The sequence below is a fragment of the Bufo gargarizans genome, chromosome 2, assembly GCF_014858855.1.
Source record: "Bufo gargarizans isolate SCDJY-AF-19 chromosome 2, ASM1485885v1, whole genome shotgun sequence".
Lineage (NCBI taxonomy): Eukaryota > Metazoa > Chordata > Amphibia > Anura > Bufonidae > Bufo > Bufo gargarizans.
Window position 1 is genome coordinate 114648835 of NC_058081.1, and position 22099 is coordinate 114670933.

Consider the following 22099-nt stretch of genomic DNA (forward strand, 5'->3'; position numbering starts at 1 on the left):
TTTCTGTGTCCAAAAAGTCGCAAAAACCCTATTTGAAGCCAGTGTGAAATGATGATAAATCGGGGCCTATATGTTATTTATGTCTAAAGAAGGGGTGTTATGTACCCTGAAACACGTTACAAGTGTAACATAATAAAGTAATCTTTTCATCTGACAAGTTGACCACCATAGAATGTCTTCTTCTGGGGTGTCAGCACAACCTGGGATTTATTTCTGCTTGAAGTTTTCTCAAGCAATGTCAATGTCCCCTCAGGCAGAGAGTGCTCTCTGCTTGCTTTCTGCATGTGACGAAACCAACCTCGCCACTGGGTGGTGGAGAAGTCTGACTACCAGCCTCTTGCCCCAGGATTATGGGCCCTCTCATAAGCCAGGCTTCCTTTGATCACAAAGGACTTTTACTAACTTTTGAATCTCTGGTCTAATTCGTGCCATTTTGGGATATGTTAAATGTCTATGTGTACTGTAAAGGGTGGGACATTGTATATTTGAGTAGTGATGTCTGTCCTATTGTCTCCACGTGTGTATTGGCGATTTCCCTTTGTCCTGAGAGATAATTGACTTACTCCTCGGTTGTCTCCAGGACAGAAGACATTGTGTATTCCCCTGCCTGTGATAATTACATCAACCCATTGTGTGAGGTAATTGTATCACAGGCAGAGGGGAGGATTTTGTGTGGGAGTGTCTGAGTGTATTGTACGTGTTTATTGGTTGTTTCTACAAAACCCTGTGGGTGGTAACCTTGTTGGAAAATGTGTATAAGTCAATGCTTGTGTGTTCAATAAAGAGTGCCTGTTTTACCCTTCATCATGTTGAGGCTGGTGTTTGGGTAACTGATCGACACTGGGGATTGCTATACGCTGAAGATTTGCTATACTCCCCGGGCTATACTATTAGCTCTTGTAAAAGCTGTTCCTGCTCTCTGGATTTAGGAGAGGTTCCCCCACTGGAGCCTGGAGCCTTGTCCTAGGTCCAGGGTGGGTAGGAGACGGTGAGACCTCAACCAAGCTTCGGCGGTTCATGGGGTCTGCAGCACTTAGGAGCATCTATCGACGGAGGTACCCGGTCGGGGTGCCAGGAGATTCGTTACACTTCTCATGACTGAATTCTGCCACCCTTGAACCTTTGCACTGCCAAAATATGTCTCCTGTCGGCTTCCTTGCAAATGGAGATTGCTCTGCGAGTAGTGACCTGGGGAATCCCTGTGCAAAAGTCAGCACCTCCTTGTGGGATTAAGGGCAACAACTCACATGGCAGCACAACTCCCATTAAAAAAATAAGCAACAAATAAAGCATTAACCCCTTCCCGCATTTGGACATAACTGTACATCCAGATTGCATGTTAATAAACGCAATCGGACATACTTTCTAATATAATTTTTTTTATTAATTAGGGTCGGAGTTTCTAAAATATGGTCATTTCTGGGTGGTTTCGATTAAGTAAGCCCCTTAAGGTCACTTCAGAACTGAACTGGTCCTTAAAAACATGGGGGATCATTTATCAAACTGGTGTAAATTAGAACTGGCTTAGCTGCCCATAGCAACCAGTCAGTCTCCACCTTTCATTTTGGAAAGCTCCTTTGGAAAATGAAAGGAGGAATGCGATTGGTTGCTATGGGCAACTAAGTTAGTTCTACTTGACACTAGTTTGATAAATGACCAATATGGTTTTGAAAATTTTAAGAAATTGCTTCCAAAATTCTAAGCCTTCTAACATCCTAAAAAAAAAAAAATGTACAAAATGATGCCAACATAAAGCAGACATATGGGGAATGTTAATTAACCAATTTGCGAGGAATTGCTAATTGTCTTAAAATTAGAGAAATTCAGATTTTGAAAACCGCAAAAAAGGGCAGATTCAGGAAACCTGCTCTCACTCCTGTACAGCTGACCTTCGGGATGACTCCATCCACAAAAGGGCTCATGCACATGACCGTAAATGTTTTGTGGTCCGCAAAACTCGGATCCGCAAAAAATATGGATGATGTCCTTGTGCATTCCGTATGGAACAGATGACCCTTAACAGAACAGTGCTATCCTTGTCCATAATGCGGATAATAATATTACATTTGCTATTTTTTGCAAAATGGACATACGGAAATAGAATGCACACAGGGTAACTTCCGTATTTTTTGGCGGACCCATTGAAATTAATGGTTCTGCATATGGTACGCAAAAGAAAGGTAGAGGATGCAGAAAGAAAATATGTTCAAGTGCATGAGCCCTAAGGCTCCATACCTGTAAAATAGGACATTACATACATAGAAAGACAGAGAAAAAGTGAAAAAAAGGAGAAAAAGCAAAAAACCCATCACCCATAAATTGGCTTTTAGGGAGTGTGCTGCCTTGTGTCCCCTGAGAAAAAGCTCTGGGGGGCCCCTAACAATCCCTGTTCCATATGCAAAATTCTTTAAAAGTTCCACGATCAGTTTGGCCTTTGGGGAGATACAGTAGCAGCCTAATTTGTATGGACTTGCATTAGGCTGCTTTTAGATGAGCGAGTGTCACGCTCCTGACTTGCAGTGCAGTACCCGTCATGACCTCACAGCACTGCTTGGGTCACATAGCATTATACTAATTTATGATGCTATGTAACCCTCAGAGGTCTGGAATGTATTGGATAACACTGTCAGAGTTATGTCAGTGTTATCCAGAACTGTAAGTGTTACGTAGCATCATAAATCAATATAATGCTATGCGACCTGTGGATCCGCAAAACACATACGGACGTCTGAATGGAGCCTTACAGGGGGCTAATCACCCCATATAGACTCCCTGATCACCCCCCTGTCATTGATCACCACCCTGTACGGCTCCATTCAGACGTCCGTATTTTGCGGATCCGCGGATCTGTAAAACACATACGGATGTCTGAATGGAGCCTTACAGGGGAGTGATCAATGACAGGGGGGTGATCACCCCATAAAGACTCCCTGATTACCCCCCTGTCATTGATCACCCCCCTGTAAGGCTCCATTCAGACGTCCGTATGTGTTATCGTGGATCCGCAAAACACATACTGAAATCTGAATGGAGCCTTACAGGGGGGTGATCACCCAATATAGACTCCCTGATTACCCCCCTGTCATTGATCACCCCCTGTAAGGCTCCATTCAGACATCCGTATGTGTTTTGCGGATCCGCAAATCCACGGACACCGGCAATGTGCTTTCCGCATTTTGCGGATCCGCACATTGCCAGAACTATATAGAAAATGCCTTTTCTTGTCCACAATTGCGGACAAGAATAGGACATGTTCTATAGGCTCTACAAAAAACGCAGTATTCGCCTGATCAGGCCTTATCTTGTGCGCACACTTGCGTTCAGTCCGCCCCACCGCAGTGACAGAATTTTTTTTTTCTGATCACTGCAAAAACACCTAGAATAGCTGCAGTGCTATAAAATAATCACTTTTGAGGGGCATGGCAAGTTCATAGAAGAATTTTTTTTTGGGCACAAGTTAGCGGAAATAGATTTTTTTTCTTTTTCTTACAGAGTCTCATATTCCATTAACTTGTGACAAAAAATAAAATCTCATATGAACTCACCATACCCCTCACGGAATCCAAATGCGTAAAATTTTTTAGACATTTATATTCCAGACTTCTTCTCACGCTTTAGGGCCCCTAAAATGCCAGGGCAGTACAAATACCCCACATGTGACCCCATTTTGGAAAGAAGACACCCCAAGATATTTGCTGAGGGGCATAGTGAGTCCATGAAAGATTGAACTTTTTGTCACAAGTTAGCGGAAAGGGAGACTTTGTGAGAAAAAAACAAACAATTTCCGCTAACTTGTGCCCAAAAAAATAAATTCTATGAACTCGGCATGCCCCTCACGGAATACCTTGGGGTGTCTTCTTTCCAAAATGGGGTCACATGTGGGGTATTTCTACTGCCCTGGCATTTTAGGGGCCCTAAAGTGTGAGAAGAAGTCTGGAATTCAAATGTCATGCCCTGCTCGGATGGTGTGCGGAGGTCTGTCAGATTGGCAGCACGTGTATAACCTTTTGTTTGTTTTGGAATCATGCTGGATCCACCTTCCTTCAGGTGCTCTGGGTGGGGTCATTGGCTTAAATTGCCTTCAATCCCAGAGGGCTGTGCGGGTTATACAATTCATTCTGGTCTTGGATTTAGGAAGGAAGGATTGTCTGTTCCAGCTCAGATAAGTTTTGTTTCTGTTTGTGTTGTTTGCGGTCTAGGCTATTTGTGTGTCTTCTGCCCCTTCTCCCCTTTCACCATCTCAGGGATTCTAGGGTGTTCTGCAGTCCAGGCACGAGGACACTTCATACCTACCATCAAGGTCTGAATGTGGGCTTAGCAGTATAGGGAGAGAAGTCAGGGATGTGCTAGGAGGTGAACTGTCCCCAGCATCTAGCCTAGACACTTGTGTATTTGGTTGTCTGTGTATCTGAGTTCCTGTCCGCCGTGACACCAAATGTCAAAAAATGCCCTCCTAAAAAAAATTTGGGCCCCTTTGCGCACCTAGGCTGCAAAAAAGTGTCACACATGTGGTATCGCTGTACTCAGGAGAAGTAGGGCAATGTGTTTTGGGGTGTCTTTTTACATATACCCATGCTAGTTGAGAGAAATTTCTCTCTATAATGACAACTTTGTATAAAAAAATGGGAAAATTTGACTTTTAGAGAGATATTTCTCTCACCCAGAATGGGTATATGTAAAAATACACCCCAAAACATATTTCCCTACTTCTTCTGAGTACGGCGATACCACATGTGTGACACTTTTTTGCAGCCTAGGTGTCCAAAGGGGCCCAAATTCTAAAGAACACCTTTAGGATTTCACAGGGCATTTTTTACGCATTTGGATTCCAAACTACTTCTCATGCTTTAGGGCCCCTAAAATGCCAGGGCAGTATAAATACCCCGCAAGTGACCCCATTTTGGAAAGAAGACATCCCAAGGTATTTCGTGATGGGCATAGTGAGTTCATGGAAGTTTTTATTTTTTGTCACACGTTAGTGGAATATGAGACTTTGTAAGAAAAAAAAAATCATCATTTTCCGCTAACTTGTGACAAAAAATAAAAAGTTCCAAGAACTCACTATGCCCATCAGCAAATACCTTAGGGTGTCTACTTTCCGAAATGGGGTCATTTGTGGGGTGTTTATACTGTCTGGGCATTGTAGAACCTCAGGAAACATGACAGGTGCTCAGAAAGTCAGAGCTGCTTCAAAATGTGGAAATTCACATTTTTGTACCATAGTTTGTAAACGCTATAACTTTTGCGCAAACCAAAAAAATATACACTTATTGCATTTTTTTTATCAAAGACATGTAGAACAATACATTTGGAGAAAATTTTACAACTACAAGTGAAAAATGTCATTTTTTAGCAAAAATTTCGGTCAATTTCGATTAATAACAAAAAAAGTTAAAATGTCAGCAGCAATGAAATACCACCAAATGAAAGCTCTATTAGTGAGAAGAAAAGGAGGTAAAAGGGGAGCTGAGGTGGTTAAAGAGGACCCGTCAACTCTCCTAATATGTCTGTTTTAGTAAATACTTGTATTCCGCATTAATAACAATTCTGGAGCATCTTTTCATATAACTGTGATGTGCTATTCCTCAATTATTCCTGCTAAAAGTTTATGAATGAATTGCCAACAGTCTGCAATAGAGTCCAACTGTGTGTTTCTAGATCGGGTTGTGTCAGACTGTGCAGGGACACACCCTCTACTGGTAACATCCAGATGGACTTTTTTTGCAGACTGATGGCAATTCTTTCATAAACTACTAGGGATTATAGAGGAATGGTATAGAAGGAAAGATGCTTCAAAATTGAAGATTATGCTAGCTTTAGTGTACTAATAATCTTAATTTTAATAAAGACAGGAGGCGAGTATTTTGCATAAACTCTCTTTACTAACTCCACAGCAGTAAAGAAAAATGTAAAGAGTAACAAGTAGATCACTGCGCCACATAGTATATAAGGGTCATGCTGCCTTTGCACTTCCTCTTTCTAAAAGCGACATCAAAGTCCAGGTTGAGCTCGAACATCCAGAAATTCAACGAAAACTGTAACAGCGGTTTCTGGCCAGTAGAACTTGAGGAGACTTCTGGTAAACGAGGTTGGAGGTAAGACCGAACAAAGTTCTCATCTCATCCTATCGGGTCGTAAGATTAACAAACCAGCGACCAGTGGAGGACCTGGGCGCCGAAAGCGGGGTCTATACCTGTGAGGGAAAGGATCCAGCGGATCCAACGGGCCAGCGTGGTGACAGAGACTGGGGCGTAAGGGCGCACGTAGGAAACTAGGAGTTGACCCGACGTAGAGGAACGGAGTGAGGAGGTAACCGAAACATAACTGCGAAGGGTGGAAACAACACAGAGCTGCGGGTCGTCTGGAAAAAAGGGATAAGAGACCGACGTCGAACCTGATTTAGTGCGACGAGAGATATGGAATGTGACCCCTTCAGGGGTCACCTCAAAGGCATCGACATCGAAGGCCCGAACGTCCGACACCCGTCGGAAAGACACAAGACAAAGGAGAAAAGCGCACTTAGCGGATAGTTGGCGAAGGGAGAGGCGGTCATTCGGAGGCCAATCCCTGAAAAAACTGAGAACCAGTCCCACGTCCCATAGGTGATGGTATTTGGGGGCTGGGGGGCGGCGGAGCCGCATGCCGCGGAGTAGGCGACAGACCAGAGGATCTTTGCCGACCGGGAGGTCCCCGACGGGAGTATGGGCTGCCGAAATCGCGGAGCGAACGACGTTGATAGAGCGATAAGAGCGGCCAGAAGAAAACAAGGAGGAAAGAAAATTGAGAATCATGGGAACAGGTGCCGTAAATGGATCGGAGTCCCGTTCCATGCACCAAGTAGACCAGGAGGCCCAAGCTGAAAGGTAGCAGCGTCTAGTTCCCGGGGCCCATGAGTCCCATAGGAGGTCCCTAGCAGTCTGCGATAGTCCGCTGACTCGCCAGGAACCCCGGAAAGAGACCAAGCCACCAGGGGTAGTCGATCTTCCAGGATGAGCGGGTGGAGACATCCTTTGGGATCCGTGAGCAGGTCCTGGAAGGATGGAAGGAGGAGAGGATCCATGTAGGAGGAGGCCAGGAGGTCCGGGAACCATGGTTGACTCTGCCACAAGGGCGTTATGAGAACCAGTTTGATTTGCTGTGTCCGCATCTGGTGTAGTGTTCTCGCAATCATGGAGAATGGGGGAAAAGCGTAGGCTCCTGTCGCCGGCCATTGTTGGAGAAATGCGTCTGTCGCCTTGCTCTCCGGGTCCGGGAGCCAGCTGAAGAACTCCGGGGTCTGGTGATTGTTGCGAGAGGCGAACAGATCCAGGTGAAAGGGACCCCTCCGGGCTGCCAGGGCCCTGAAGATTCTCGTGTTCAGCTTCCAGTCGCTGACGTCTCTCCAGTGGCGAGAGAACCAGTCGGCTGTGAGGTTGATTTCTCCCGGCAAGTATTCCGCTTGTAACGTGATGTTGCGAGGGAGGCAGTAGTCGAAGATGTCCCTCGTGATATCCGACAGTAGGCGTGAGCGAGCGCCTCCTAGGCGGTTGATGTACTGGACTGCAGAGATGTTGTCCATGCGAAGGAGGATGCAACAATTGGAGCTCTCCCGAGCCAGGCTGCGAATCGCAAAGGATCCTGCTAGGAGTTCGAGGCAATTGATGTGCATGGAGAGCTCCTGCGTCATCCATGCTCCTCCCGTGGAGATGGTTCCATTGGTGGCACCCCATCCCCACAAGCTGGCGTCTGACTCTAAAACGAAATCTGGAGTGTCTCCGAAAATGGCCTTGCCGTTCCAGGCTTGCATGCTGTCCAGCCACCATGACAGCTCTTCGCGAACTTCTGTCGTCACCGGGACGGGTTGATCGTAGGTAGGTCTGTGGCGAAGGTATTTTGCCTTGAGTCGTTGCATGGCCCTGTAGTGGAGAGGACCCGGAAATATGGCTTGAATGGAAGCTGAGAGGAGACCTACAATCCTGGCCAGGTTGCGTAGAGGGATGGAATCGAGTCGGAGAACTCTGCGAATCTCCTTGCGAATGGTTGCGATCTTTGAGGTTGGTAGCCTCAGAGTGCACGTCGTCGAGTCGATCTCGAAGCCGAGGAATTGTATCGTCTGGGTAGGGGTCAGCTCCGATTTCTGTTGGTTCACCACGAAGCCCAGAGATTCCAGTAGGGATACTGCCAGGTGAGTGTGTTGGCGTAGTCTGCGTTTGTCGGAGCAGAACAGGAGGAGGTCGTCCAAGTAGATGATGCATCGAATGCCGCTGGACCTCAGGTGGGCTACCACCGGTTTTAGGAGTTTGGTGAAACACCATGGGGCTGAGCTGAGCCCGAAAGGGAGGCAAGTGAATTGCCAAGGGCGACCATGCCAGAGGAAACGTAGGAGTGCTCGACAGTCCGGGTGCACCGGGACTGACAGGTATGCATCTTTTAGATCGAGCCTGGCGAACCAGTCGTTGCTCCGAAGAAGGTCCCGCAGGAGGTGGATGCCCTCCATCTTGAAGTGGCGGTAGACCACGTACGCGTTGAGGGCGCGAAGATTGATAACTGGGCGGTATTCTCCCGACTTCTTCCGCACGAGGAAAATGTTGCTGAAGTAACCTCCCTGTTCGTGGACTGGTTGAATAGCCCCTTTGTCCCGAAGCTCGCGTAGCTCCGCGTTGACGAGGTTGTGGTCGAAAGACGACATGTGGATGGGGTGAGGGGGCTGAACCTGAAAGGGGGTTCCCACTAGGTCTATGATATATCCCTGCACTGTTTGTAGAATCCATGCGTCTGAGCAAAGGGATGCCCAATTGTGGAAAGAAAGGGAAATACGGCCCGCAATGCGGGTACATGGTAACAACGGAGGAATATGGGTCCTTACCTGCAGTAAATCGGGAACGTCCGCGTCCGCGGATTCCACGGCCTCTATCCGAACCTCTGGAAAAGGGTCGTTGTTGATAGTCCCTTGTCGGATAAAATGGTGTTGGTTGAGTACGGGGGCCTGAAGGCCAAAATCGGCTGGCGGCACGGCCCCGTTGCCGGCCAGCCCTTCCAAAAACCCCTCTGGTAGGGTTGCTCCTGAAGACACTGCGCATTGAGGATTGCGCCTTATTAAGGGAGGTGAACACGTTGACATGTTTGTTTAATTCCTTGAGGAATGGTTCACCGAAAAGTTTTCCTTGCGCCTGGGGCCCAATCTCTTTTGTGCCAAGGTCTGCCAATTTACCGTTAATACGGAATAACGCTGCTTTTCGTCTCTCCGAAGAGAGCGTAACATTGGCGTTTCCGATGAAACAAAAACAACGTTGTGCCCACTCACGAATGTCATGTGCCCATTCCCTGAAGTCCTCGGTGGAGAAGGAATCGGCTTTGGCGTAGGCATCATCCGCCAGATACATAATGCGAGCCAGGGGGCCTACGGAATCCAGTAGGTTATCTTGGGCGCCCCATAGGCCTTTCTCTAAGCCCCGTCGAGGGTCTCTGCCACTGCGCATCATAAAGGTTGTCATAACTTTGTCAAATTCTGGGGTCTGAGCGACCTTATCCGGCAGGGAAGGGCGTGGGCATTCAGACCTGAGTCGGTTGCGGACCTCTTTCTCCAGAGGTTTGCGGAGCCACAGGTGCATGAACCTGGAAAGGTGTTCTGGAGGCGACCATTCACCCGATCTGGGGTGTCGTATGTTGCGAGGATCGAACATCGCCTGACCTGAGGGGTCCATAATGGTGTCTGAGTCAAGAGGAGGTTCTGCGTCAGCAGTGTCTTCGATACCTCTTGCCTGGACCGCACCCAGGAGGGTCTCCTGCATGAAAGCAGAAACAGACTTCTCGTCCGAGCCCCATGCGTCGTAATCCGACTCTGAAGCGTCAGCTTGCCACTCATCTAGCACTGACATGGAGTGGGTAGGGTCCTGTTCTTCTTCTGAAGAGTACTCCTGACGCGGGGCCGGAGTGTGAAGTTTGGCAGGTTTACGCTTGGCAGGTGTCTTACCCTTGGGTGGTTTGGGTGTATAGTCCTCGCCTTTGTCATGGCGTTTCGTAGGGCGGGATTCATCCCCTGTCTGATAGTCGGACAGGTCGGATTCCGACTCGTGCCGTGGACGCCTGCGAGTTTTAGGTACGTCAGGAGCCGAAGCTCGGGCCTTGGAGAGTGCCTTCTCCACAGAGGCAGCGACAGCTGCGTTAATCATAGCCTGGAAGTCTACAGGGACATTCTGGGAATTCTCCATAATAAGGGTCGGCTGGTATGTCACTGAAAGGTACAGTAATAAACGGGCACCCAGGTCTTGAGAACAGGCGTATGGTCAGTTTTAATAGTATGGGAACAAAGCCCAGTATAAACCCCAGCAGGGTAAAGTAGTAAAGAAAGAGGAAGTGCACAGGCAGCATGACCCTTATATACTATGTGGCGCAGTGATCTACTTGTTACTCTTTACATTTTTCTTTACTGCTGTGGAGTTAGTAAAGAGAGTTTATGCAAAATAGGAAGCCTCCTGTCATGTTTTAAAATTGTTATTACATGGGGAATGCAAGTAGTTACTAAAAGAGACATGTCATGAGAGGAGACAGGTCCTCTTTAATAATAATTGCGCCCACACATTGGGGACCACAAATTGCGGTCCCCAATGCACAGAACGGCTGGGAAACAGCCGTGTGCATGAGCCCTTACTCAGGAGCCTCTGATACAGTTTAAGGGTCCATTCACCCATCTGCAACTGTTTTGCAGTCCGCAAAATATGGACACCGGCCATGTGCCTTCCGCATTTTGTGGACCGCTCATGGCAGGTACCATGATAAAAATGCCTTTTCTTGTCCGTGGCTGCGGACAAAAATAGGACATGTTCTATTTCTTTGTGGGGCAGCGGAACGGAAGTGCGGATGCAGACAGCACACTGAACAGATGCGGACCCATTTTGCGAACATGTGAATGGACCCTAAGGGTTATTTTAAATCCAGATCTTTTGGAAAAATGCCACTGCAGTTTTTGAATCAGTTCTTGAGCCAAAGCCAAGTGTGGATTTCTGAGGATAAGCATCAATATTCTGTCCTCGGAGAACTGCTTTAGGCTAGGGCTACACAACAAACTTTGTTTACGATAATCAGTCGTGTGAGAAAAAGGGTACAACTGCACTGCGACGTTTCGCACCAATGTTGCATGACATTTTTTGTAATGATAGTCAATGGTGTCGCACTGCAACATGCTGTGACATCCAACTTGGATGGATTTTTTGCAACTGTCGTGTTGTAGTCGCAGCATGTCGCAGTGCGACACCCTTGACTATCATTACAAAAATATGTCTGCAACTTTTCTGTGACTTTTCTGGGACCTGGGACAAGAAGTCGCATGACAAATGTCGTTGTGTAACCCTAACCTTAAGTTGCAGCAATAGCAGGTGTAGCATGCGGTGCTCTTTTACACAAACAGACTTTCTCATTGACACCATTAACCCCAATGCTGGACACATTGACCGTTTCTTAACAAAAGTGTTAATGAGGAAAATAATTTTATGGACGTCTCTCTCTACACTTGCCAAGTGTCGTAAGATATCCACACTTTGCTTAAGTAATACAGAAATATATTCTCCTTGAATCAGGATCCTGGCATTAAAGAACATGCCAGCTGACCTTTACTAAAATATGTCATTGCCTAATGCTTTTTAATCCATTTGCTGGAATTTATTTGCCCGCTTTCAGACACAGGAAATGTAGACGGAATATATATCTTCACCAAACAAGCACATTCCCTAAAACTTCCCACAATTATCTCTCTGGCGATCTAGTGATTAAATGTCACTTTTATAACCGGTTTAAGGCAAATGTCTTGGAGATGATGTTTCACTTAGAGTAAATTCAGAAGTAATTATATGTTAAGTATGAGTCGATTAGTCAGGTTGCATGTTCAGCTATAAGGGGCAGGAATGCAGAAAGCCAAGGCTTCTCCTCTGGTGTCTCTTGTAAAATAGCAAAACTGTTCTGTCAGCTCTGTCCGTACCACTTGGTTTTCTTAATTGTTTAGAGGAAAACTTGTCAAAGGCGTTAAGCGAGTTTTTATTGGAGAGGTTGTCGCTTGACAACCCACCCAAATGTCGTGGCCAGAGTGGAATGAGGTTACTAATTGATGTCCTATTAGGACAAGATTTTTTCTTTAACCCTTTAACGTCTAACTCAACAAGGACAAAAAATATATATAAAAAATTTAGGATCGTTTTACTACTATACATATATATATATATATATATATATATATATACACACAAATATATACAAAATTTAAGTCCAACATTAAATCAGTTCCTTTGACCTTGAGCCTCAGGTCAAAGGAACTGATTTGAGGTTGGACTTACATATATATATATATATATATATATATATATATACAGTACAGACCAAAAGTTTGACACACCTTCTCATTCAAAGAGTTTTCTTTATTTTCATGACTATGAAAATTGTAGATTCACACTGAAGGCATCAAAACTATGAATTAACACATGTGGAATTATATACATAACAAAAAAGTGTGAAACAACTGAAAATATGTCATATTCTAGGTTCTTCAAAGTAGCCACCTTTTGCTTTGATTACTGCTTTGCACACTCTTGGCATTCTCTTGATGAGCTTCAAGAGGTAGTCACCTGAAATGGTTTTCACTTCACAGGTGTGCCCTGTCAGGTTTAATAAGTGGGATTTCTTGCCTTATAAATGGGGTTGGGACCATCAGTTGCGTTGTGGAGAAGTCAGGTGGATACACAGCTGATAGTCCTACTGAATAGACTGTTAGAATTTGTATTATGACAAGAAAAAAGCAACTAAGTAAAGAAAAACGAGTGGCTATCATTACTTTAAGAAATGAAGGTCAGTCAGTCCGAAAAATTGGGAAAACTTTGAAAGTGTCCCAAAGTGCAGTCATAAAAACCATCAAGCGCTACAAAGAAACTGGCTCACATGCGGACCGCCCCAGGAAAGGAAGACCAAGACTCACCTCTGCTGCGGAGGATAAGGTCATCCGAGTCACCAGCCTCAGAAATCGCAGGTTAACAGCAGCTCAGATTAGAGACCAGGTCAATGCCACACAGAGTTCTAGCAGCAGACACATCTCTAGAACAACTGTTAAGAGGAGACTGTGTGAATCAGGCCTTAATGGTAGAATATCTGCTAGGAAACCACTGCTAACGACAGGCAACAAGAAGAGACTTGTTTGGGCTAAAGAACACAAGAAATGGACATTAGACCAGTGGAAATCTGTGCTTTGGTCTGATGAGTCCAAATTTGAGATCTTTGGTTCCAACCACCATGTCTTTGCGCGACGCAGAAAAGGTGAACGGATGGACTCTACATGCCTGGTTCCCACCGTGAAGCATGGAGGAGGAGGTGTGATGGTGTGGGGGTGCTTTGCTGGTGACACTGTTGGGGATTTATTCAAAATTGAAAGCATACTGAACCAGCATGGCTACCACAGCATCTTGCAGCGGCATGCTATTCCATCCGGTTTGCGTTTAGTTGGACCATCATTTATTTTTCAACAGGACAATGACCCCAAACACACCTCCAGGCTGTGTAAGGGCTATTTAACCATGAAGGAGAGTGATGGGGTGCTGCACCAGATGACCTGGCCTCCACAGTCACCGGACCTGAACCCAATCGAGATGGTTTGGGGTGAGCTGGACTGCAGAGTGAAGGCAAAAGGGCCAACAAGTGCTAAGCATCTCTGGGAACTCCTTCAAGACTGTTGGAAGACCATTTCAGGTGACTACCTCTTGAAGCTCATCAAGAGAATGCCAAGAGTGTGCAAAGCAGTAATCAAAGCAAAAGGTGGCTACTTTGAAGAACCTAGAATATGACATATTTTCTGTTGTTTCATACTTTTTTGTTATGTATATAATTCCACATGTATTAATTCATAGTTTTGATGCCTTCAGTGTGAATCTATAATTTTCATAGTCATGAAAATAAAGAAAACTCTTTGAATGAGAAGGTGTGTCAAACTTTTGGTCTGTACTGTATATATATATATATATATATATATATATATAGTTTTGTACATTATGAAGACAGGTAGGGCGTAGTAATGTTCCAAAAGATACTGGAAATAAGTATTAGGTAAGTTCAGGCAGAGAGGAAAAAATGTACAGTACAATAAAAATTGATAAATTGTCAGGTTTTTATGACCTTTTTGCATCAATGTGTGCATCTATTCTGTCTGTCTATCCGGGGTTTTTTTTTTACGTCCATTTTGCATCCATTAAAAATGGATGAAATTCATTGGCTTTTGTTTAAAACCCCAACTCCTGCGGTGCCCTCAGTATATATTATGTCCCCCCACAGTGCCCTCAGTCTATATAATACCCCCGTCGTACCCTCAGTAGAAATAATGGTCCTTAGTAGAAATAATAGCACCTAATTGTGCCCCCAGTAGAAAGAATGGACCCCAGTTGTGCCCCCAGTACAGATAATGGCACCCAGGTGTGACCCCAGTAGCGATATTGCCAACAAATTACAACAGGCACTCAGGGGAACACTCTCTCACACTGGAAGCAGCAAGACCCGATGCTCCAAGTGTGATCATGTGACTTTGTCAGACCCTGCTGCCTCAAGTGCAGATGAGATGGGTATAATCCTTTAATACAGACCCCAGACAGGACACCCCCCATTCATAGACACCAAACCTCTGCCATCTATAAACCCCAGATAAGATCCCTAATTTGTACAGACCCCATATAAGACCTATATAAAACCTCAGACTAGACCCCTCCTGTATACAGACTCAATTCAACATTCAAGACCTCTACTTTGTACAAACCCATGTACAGACCTTTATATAGACTTTAGAAGAACCCTTAACACAGACCCCAGATCACTCCCCATTTATATAGACCCCAGACCATACCAGTATACAGACTCCAGACAAACCCCTTTCCTCTTCACAGACCCCAGATATAGGCCTCATGCACACGATCATAGTTTGTTTCTGTGTCCGTTTTTTTGCGGATAGGATGTGGACCCATTCATTTCAACACTGTGTGCTATCCGCATCAGTATGTCCGTTCCGCTGCTCCGCAAAAAAAATAGTGCATGTCCTATTTTTTTCTAGTTTGCGGACAAGGATAGGCATTATTACAATGGATCCACAAAAAAAACGGATGCCGTACGGAACGTCATCCGTTTTTTTTGCGGACCGCAAAACACATACGGTCGTGTGCATGAGGCCATACACACTGTTATTTCATTCCTCTTCTCTCCTGGGTGCAGATAAAGTCCTGAAATAAGTAAAATAGGGATTTGCTTTCTCATTTGTGAGTCTGGGAGATCTCCCCTTTATTTGAGTTGCGAAGTATGAATTGTCAGCCATGATGAAAACACACAAAAATTGTTGCAAGAATAAATAAAAATTGGTATCACATACTGTATCCACCAACGGAACTGAACGTGCTGGCCTCTATAGAACTGTTCTATCCTTGTCCTTAAAATTAACAAGAATAGGACATGTTCTATTTTTTTGTGGTCGCAGAACGGACATACGAATAGGGACAGCACACGGATGTGCTGTCCGCATTTTTTGCGACCCCATTGAAGTGAATGGGTCTACATCCAACCTGCAAAAAATGCAGACTGGATGCAGACCAAAAATAAGCCCTTAGGCCCCTTTCACACGGGCGTCATTTTTTTGGCCCGGCTAAGAGCCGGGTGCGTTGCGGGAAAATGCGCGATTTTTTCTGCGCAAGTGCAAAACATTGTCATGCGTTGCACTCGCGTGAGAAAAATCGCGCATGTTTGGTACCCAAACCCGAACTTCTTCATAGAAGTTCGGGCTTGGGATTGATGTTCTGAAGATTGTATTATTTTCCCTTATAACATGGTTATAAGGGAAAATAATAGCATTCTGAATACAGAATGCATAGTAAACCAGCGCTAGAGGGGTTAAAAAAAAATAAAAAATTATTTAACTCACCTTAGTCCACTTGCTCGCGAAGCCGGCATCTCCTTGTGTCTCCGCTGCTGATGAACAGGACCTGGGGTGAGCTGCTCCATTAAATACAGGTTAAGGACCTTCGATGACGTCACTCCGGTCATCACATGGTACGTCACATGATCTTTTACCATGGTGATTCACCATGGTAAAAGATCATGTGATGACCGGAGTGACGTCATCGAAGGTCCTTAAGCTCTATTTAATGGAGTAGCTCACCCCAGGTCCTGTTCATCAGCAGCGGAGACACAAGGAGATGCCGGGCTTCGCGAGCAAGTGGACTAAGGTGAGTAAAAAATTTTTTTATTTTTTTTTAACCCCTCTAGCGCTGGTTTACTATGCATTCTGTATTCAGAATGCTATTATTTTCCCTTATAACCATGTTATAAGGGAAAATAATAATGATCGGGTCTCCATCCCGATGGTCTCCTAGCAACCATGCGTGCAAATCGCACGGCATCCGTACTTGCTTGCGGATGCCATCCGATTTTCACACACCCCATTCACTTCTATGGGGCCTGCGTCACGTCAAAATCGGAAAATATAGAGCATGCTGCGATTTGCACTGAACGCTCAAGTGATGCGTTAAAAACATCGCTCATGTGCACAGCCCCATAGAAATGAATGGGTCAGGATTTAGTGCGGGTGCCATACGTTCGCCGCACGGATCGCACCCGCACGGAAAACTCGCCCGTGTGAAAGGGGCCTTAGGTCAGTGGTGACAAACCTATGGCCCAATGCCTGAGGAACGGCACTCAGAGCCCTCTCTGTGGGCACCCACGCCAAAGAAAAAGTCTATGGTGCACCAATATGCCTTAGACTTTCCCTGCCATTCATCAGCGCAGGGCGCACTATGAACAGGCAGCACATGGAATGTAGGCAGGCTATTATAGCTAAATGATAAAGTACATGGAAGATATATTATTGGACTGTAGTATTCAGGTAAATTGTTGTGTTGGCACTTTGAGATAAATATGTGGGTTTTGGGTTGCAGTTTGGGCACCCAGTCTGTAAAAGGTTCACCATGACTGCCATAGGTTGTTCTTTCCTGGGTGTCAAAATCCAGCATCATGACGGAAGATGTATTTTTGCTTTGGGATTCATCATGTAACCTTCCCTTCAAGCTTTATTAACAGAAAATATCTATAAAACAAATATATGACAAAAAGAAGTGTGAACGCTGCTAAACTTATGATGACTGACAAACTGGAGTAGTTCCAGTGGAGGACACTAGATGGGGCTGGGGTACTGTCAAAATGTACATTTCTGGTTCATACTTACTGAATCCCTCAAAAACCCTCAGAATATTGTTTGTTTGTTTTTCCATTTCTTTATTCCGTATGCTTAGGAGGAAATCATAGGCTTTACATTTATTTGATATATCATAAATTGTTGCTGTTATCTTATAGAGTAATATTGTACAAAAACATGGGAATCTTCTGTCTGTCGTGTGTTTTATGCATTATGCATATTTGTATACATACGATCATATAACTTACAGTGTCCAGTGCAAAGCTAGATCAACATATTCATAGATATTAATCTATGGCATATATTAGTTTATATGGTTATATATTCTAAGATGTTTTGTCAGCACTGTATCCTGTTCCTTTCATCCTGATTTCAATATTGTATTAGTTACTTTTTTCTCCAATTAGAAATATGCTTATGAAAGCAAATGCGATTTCATATGTAAAAAACGGTACGCAGTAAAATATCCACAACACATAGAAAAAAAAAATCCTGAGGGTCATACGACTATGGGAAATATGTAATAACCTACGATTATTATATTTTTTTTCATAAATCCTGGCTAATTAATATTTATAATTTTTATATCTGAATAATTTTTATTTCTACATTCTTGTTATCACAAATAAAAATTCATTGTTTTATTTTCTAGAATTTCTGAATATATCGTCTGTATGAAATCTACGTGTACATAATTTGCTATTAAAAATTGAAATGACAATCAAGTGCTTAGTATGCAAATGTGACACGACCTTTGCGTTCCAGATGTTACATTTTGTAAAAATTAATAAAGAAATAAATAAATAGTCAGCGATACATTGCTACATTGGGTAATAAAATCAATTATATCCGAAAAGTGCATCCATTTATACAAGAAAATTATAGGTTACATGCTTGTGCAGGATTTTAAATATTTCTGACACTTTTATACATACAGACATATTTGTAAGAGAGAATACATATATTATATACGTTTTAAGATCTTCCCATTACTCTACTAGTAGTATGAGCTGTGACTGATGCAAATTAGGTCAAAATGTCTAATTGCCTTGACTACTGATAATATTAAAACTGATAATATTAAAATATACGTTTTTAATTTTGCTTTAATAAGTGCAGTCGCGTCATGGATCCTTTTTTTATAACCATTGTAAAATATATAAAACATTATGTGAATATAAATTGTATATATATATATATATATATATATATATATATATATAAAGTGTGGTTTCTGTCCCATAATGCATTGCATAAGAACACAGTATCTATGACCATTTGTGAAAATAATGGTGTGGCGAGCAAGGTTAGAGATGTGGGCAGCTACAAGAAAGAAATGAAGAATAGACAAAAGGAACATACCGTAAAATGTAAGAAAAGGGACAAAAAAAAGAGAAGACAAGTTCAAGGATATTATTCAGTGCAAGACAAAGGAGAACGGGAATAATAACCGGGGGAAAAATAATTTGACGATGAATGGAGTAAAAAAAAAAATAATCATGGAAGGTAAAGAGAACACCATTATTGAGAGCCATTTGTGAGTGTCATTTATTAACTGCTTCACAGCCAGGACGTAATCACCTGTAGCTATTTCTTAACGCTTATATAGATATTCAGTAATTTCTGACTCAAATGTCAGTTATAGATGGAAGTGTTTCTAGATGCTTTGGTGCAAAGGAGAGTAGGAAAGCAGCAGGAGACATACAAATGAGGCTGGGTTCACACCTGAGCGTTTTACAGCGCGTTCCTACGCGCTGTAAAACGCTCAACAAGGAGAAACCAATGATTCCCTATGGGAATGGTTCACACTTGGGCGTTTTACAGCGCGTACGATCGCGCTGTAAAACGCCCGACGCTCCAAAAAGTACATGAGCGACTTTTGGGGCGTTTGTGGCCATAGGACACTGTAGTGAATCACACAAACGCGCGTCAAACGCGCGTTTACTATTACAAAAACGCGCATAAAAATGCGCGTCAAAAACGCGCGTAGAACGCTCGTTTGCGCAACGCTCAAGTGTGAACCCAGCCTGAGGGGGGCATCCTCACACGCTCAGATCTTCCTAGGAAGACCAAAAAAAATACCATCTAAGGAATTAAAATACTTATTAAAAGGCAACATGAATTTAAAAAAAAATGTCAAGTATCCCAGATTGGTCCTTAAAGCTGATAGCAGAACTTTTGTTTGCTGCAATTTTGGCTTTATTAGCGCAAAGCCTTTAAATCTTGTGCAGGTGTCTTGTGTAAATAAGCACACAGCAGAAATAATGCAGACTGCATCATTTTAGCATCTGCTATTGTCCTTGGATGTGGATGGGAATGGGAGACGTGTAACAGGCGGCATTGTCGCCATTATCACATAGCATTTGCTTCCCATCCAGGTTTTGTATGGGCTTAAAGAGAAATCCTGTGTCCTTGCTAATGATATATCGAGCAGTAAATTAATAAGCTCTGTTTAAATGGTGTGGAATTCAATCAGGGAATGCTTTACATATCTATGATAAGCTCCAGACGTAGATCGCTGTGCTGTTTCTACAATAGGGCACCACTGCGGCTAGGAGGGACGTTTAGTAAAGATGTGATGGAAGATGATTTTATTACACAGGCCAGACAGTCCAGCCATCCATACCACAATACTTACCGTGCTCATTCTCAGATGTCCCACTCTAACAAGTTTTCTAAGGCCTCTTTCACACGGCCGTGCGCTGGCCGGGCCCGTGCTGCGGACCACAAATTGCGGTCCGCAATGCACGGGCGCAGACCGCGGGGCAGCCGCATGCGGATCACGGACCCACTCACTTGAATGGGGTCCGCGGTCCATCCGTTCCGCAAAAAGATAGAACAAGTTCTATATTTTTTGCGGAACAGAAGCACGGAACGGAACACCACGGAAGCACTCCGTAGTGCTTCTGTGGCGCTCCGTTCCATGCTTCCATTCCGCACCGCATTTCCGGACCCATTAAATTGAATGGGTCCGCATCCGTGATGCAGAATGCACACGGCTGGTGACCCGTGTTTTGCGGAACTGCCGTATGCTGCCCGCAATGCGGCCATGGAACGAATACGTTTGTGTGAAAGAGGGCTAAGCTTTCTCTTAGTATCCATGCACACATGCAGAGACTCTATGGGCTCATTCAGGCCGCTGTATGCTGTCCACAAAAATGCGTTTTTTGCAGACAGCATATGGCCGTCTGAATAAGCCCTATATGGCAGTACATGAAGTCCCCAGGGGTCAGTATTATGGACCATGTTCTATTTAGCGCCTCCATGAGGGACCTTATTCTTCCCTAGATACAAGGTTCTAGGAGAAAATATTTCCATCATACGGCATGTGAGGAAGCATCAGATTGCGCAAATGATAACTCTGAAGTACAGAAGTAGCATAGGGGTGATGCACAAAAAGGAATCTGCAACACAGCCGTGTACAGGCTGCCTTAACCTGCATTCATTTTCTCCTCTTCATCCTTTGTGCTACGTTCAGAGCTCCTCACAACTGTCCAGGGAAGAAAATAACAGAGATCTCTGCCATGTAATGATCCCTCGTTTTATAGATTGCATGTAGCTTCCTACAGGTCAACATCTCTGTCACAGCAGTAGACAATCCCTTTAATATTGGAGCGGTATAAGGCCTCTTTCACACGAACGTGACGGATTAGGTCCAGATGCCTTCAGGGTGCGTTCAGGGAAACTCGCTCCTTTTTTGCAAGCAAGTTCAGTCAGTTTTGTCTGCGATTGCGTTCAATTGTTCAGTTTTTTTCTGCATGGGTGAAATGGGTTTTGATGCGTTTTTCACGTGAGTGATAAAAACCTAAAAGCCTTATTCACTTCTATGGGGCCAGGGCTGCGTGAAAAATGCAGAATATAGAACATGCTGCGTTTTTCACGCAAAGCAGAACTGAGGCGTGGAAAAAAAAAACGCTCATGTACACAGACCCATTGATATGAATGGGTCAGGGTTGCAGGTGCTATGCGTTTACGTCACACATTGCACCCGCGCGGAAAACTCGCTCGTGTGAAAGAGGCCTAAGCCACAGTTTTTGTTGACAGGGAAAGCAGCAGCAAGCCAGACATTTTATCTGAAGTGGCCACTACAGGGGTAGTACGAGGCCTCGTTCACATTTCCGTTTTTCACTGATGTACGCTGTCCGCATTTTCTGCGGACAGCACACGTCCCTATTGATTTAGATTTGTCTGTTCACACTCCAGTATTTTTTTACTGACCGTGGGCTACAGACATGGACTACTTTGATCTGTGATGCAGACCAAGCATGCCCATTGAAGTCTATGGGTCCATGAAAATTACTGACACAACACGGATGGCATCCATGTTGTGTCCATGTTGCGTCCGTTTTTCACTGAAGACTAATAGGAGATTCTTTGGCAATTAATTTTCAGCTGAGCAACTTCAGTGAATTACAGATGACAAACGGATAGTAAAAACGGACACACGGACCAACCATGGATCCTTCACGGACATCTTCATGGATGAAACACGTACTCTTTTTTTCACGGATGTGACACTGACACGGAAATGTGAACGAGGCCTTACACTGCAGCATATTTGTATGGAATTCATCTGTGTTCTTCAGTTTCCTATTACACTCCAAAAACATACAGATAGCTTAATTTGGATTATGATCCACAATGGCGTGGTGATGAGTGATCTCTGTCCAATACTGGGGAATATGTAAGCTCTATATAAATAAAATAATAATAATTCCGTCAGTCATTCAGATGATTGGTTGGCCATGGAGAGATTCAGTCTGCCACAGTGAAAGTCACTGGTTGTTAGTAAACAGAGGAGAATCTTGAGTGGGAGAACCCCTTTTCTGTGATGACCATATGACCTATTAAAAGGGTTCTCTGGGAATGATTTAAAATGGCCACCAGCAACCTGTCATAGAATGCGACCGGGACTGGTTGCCT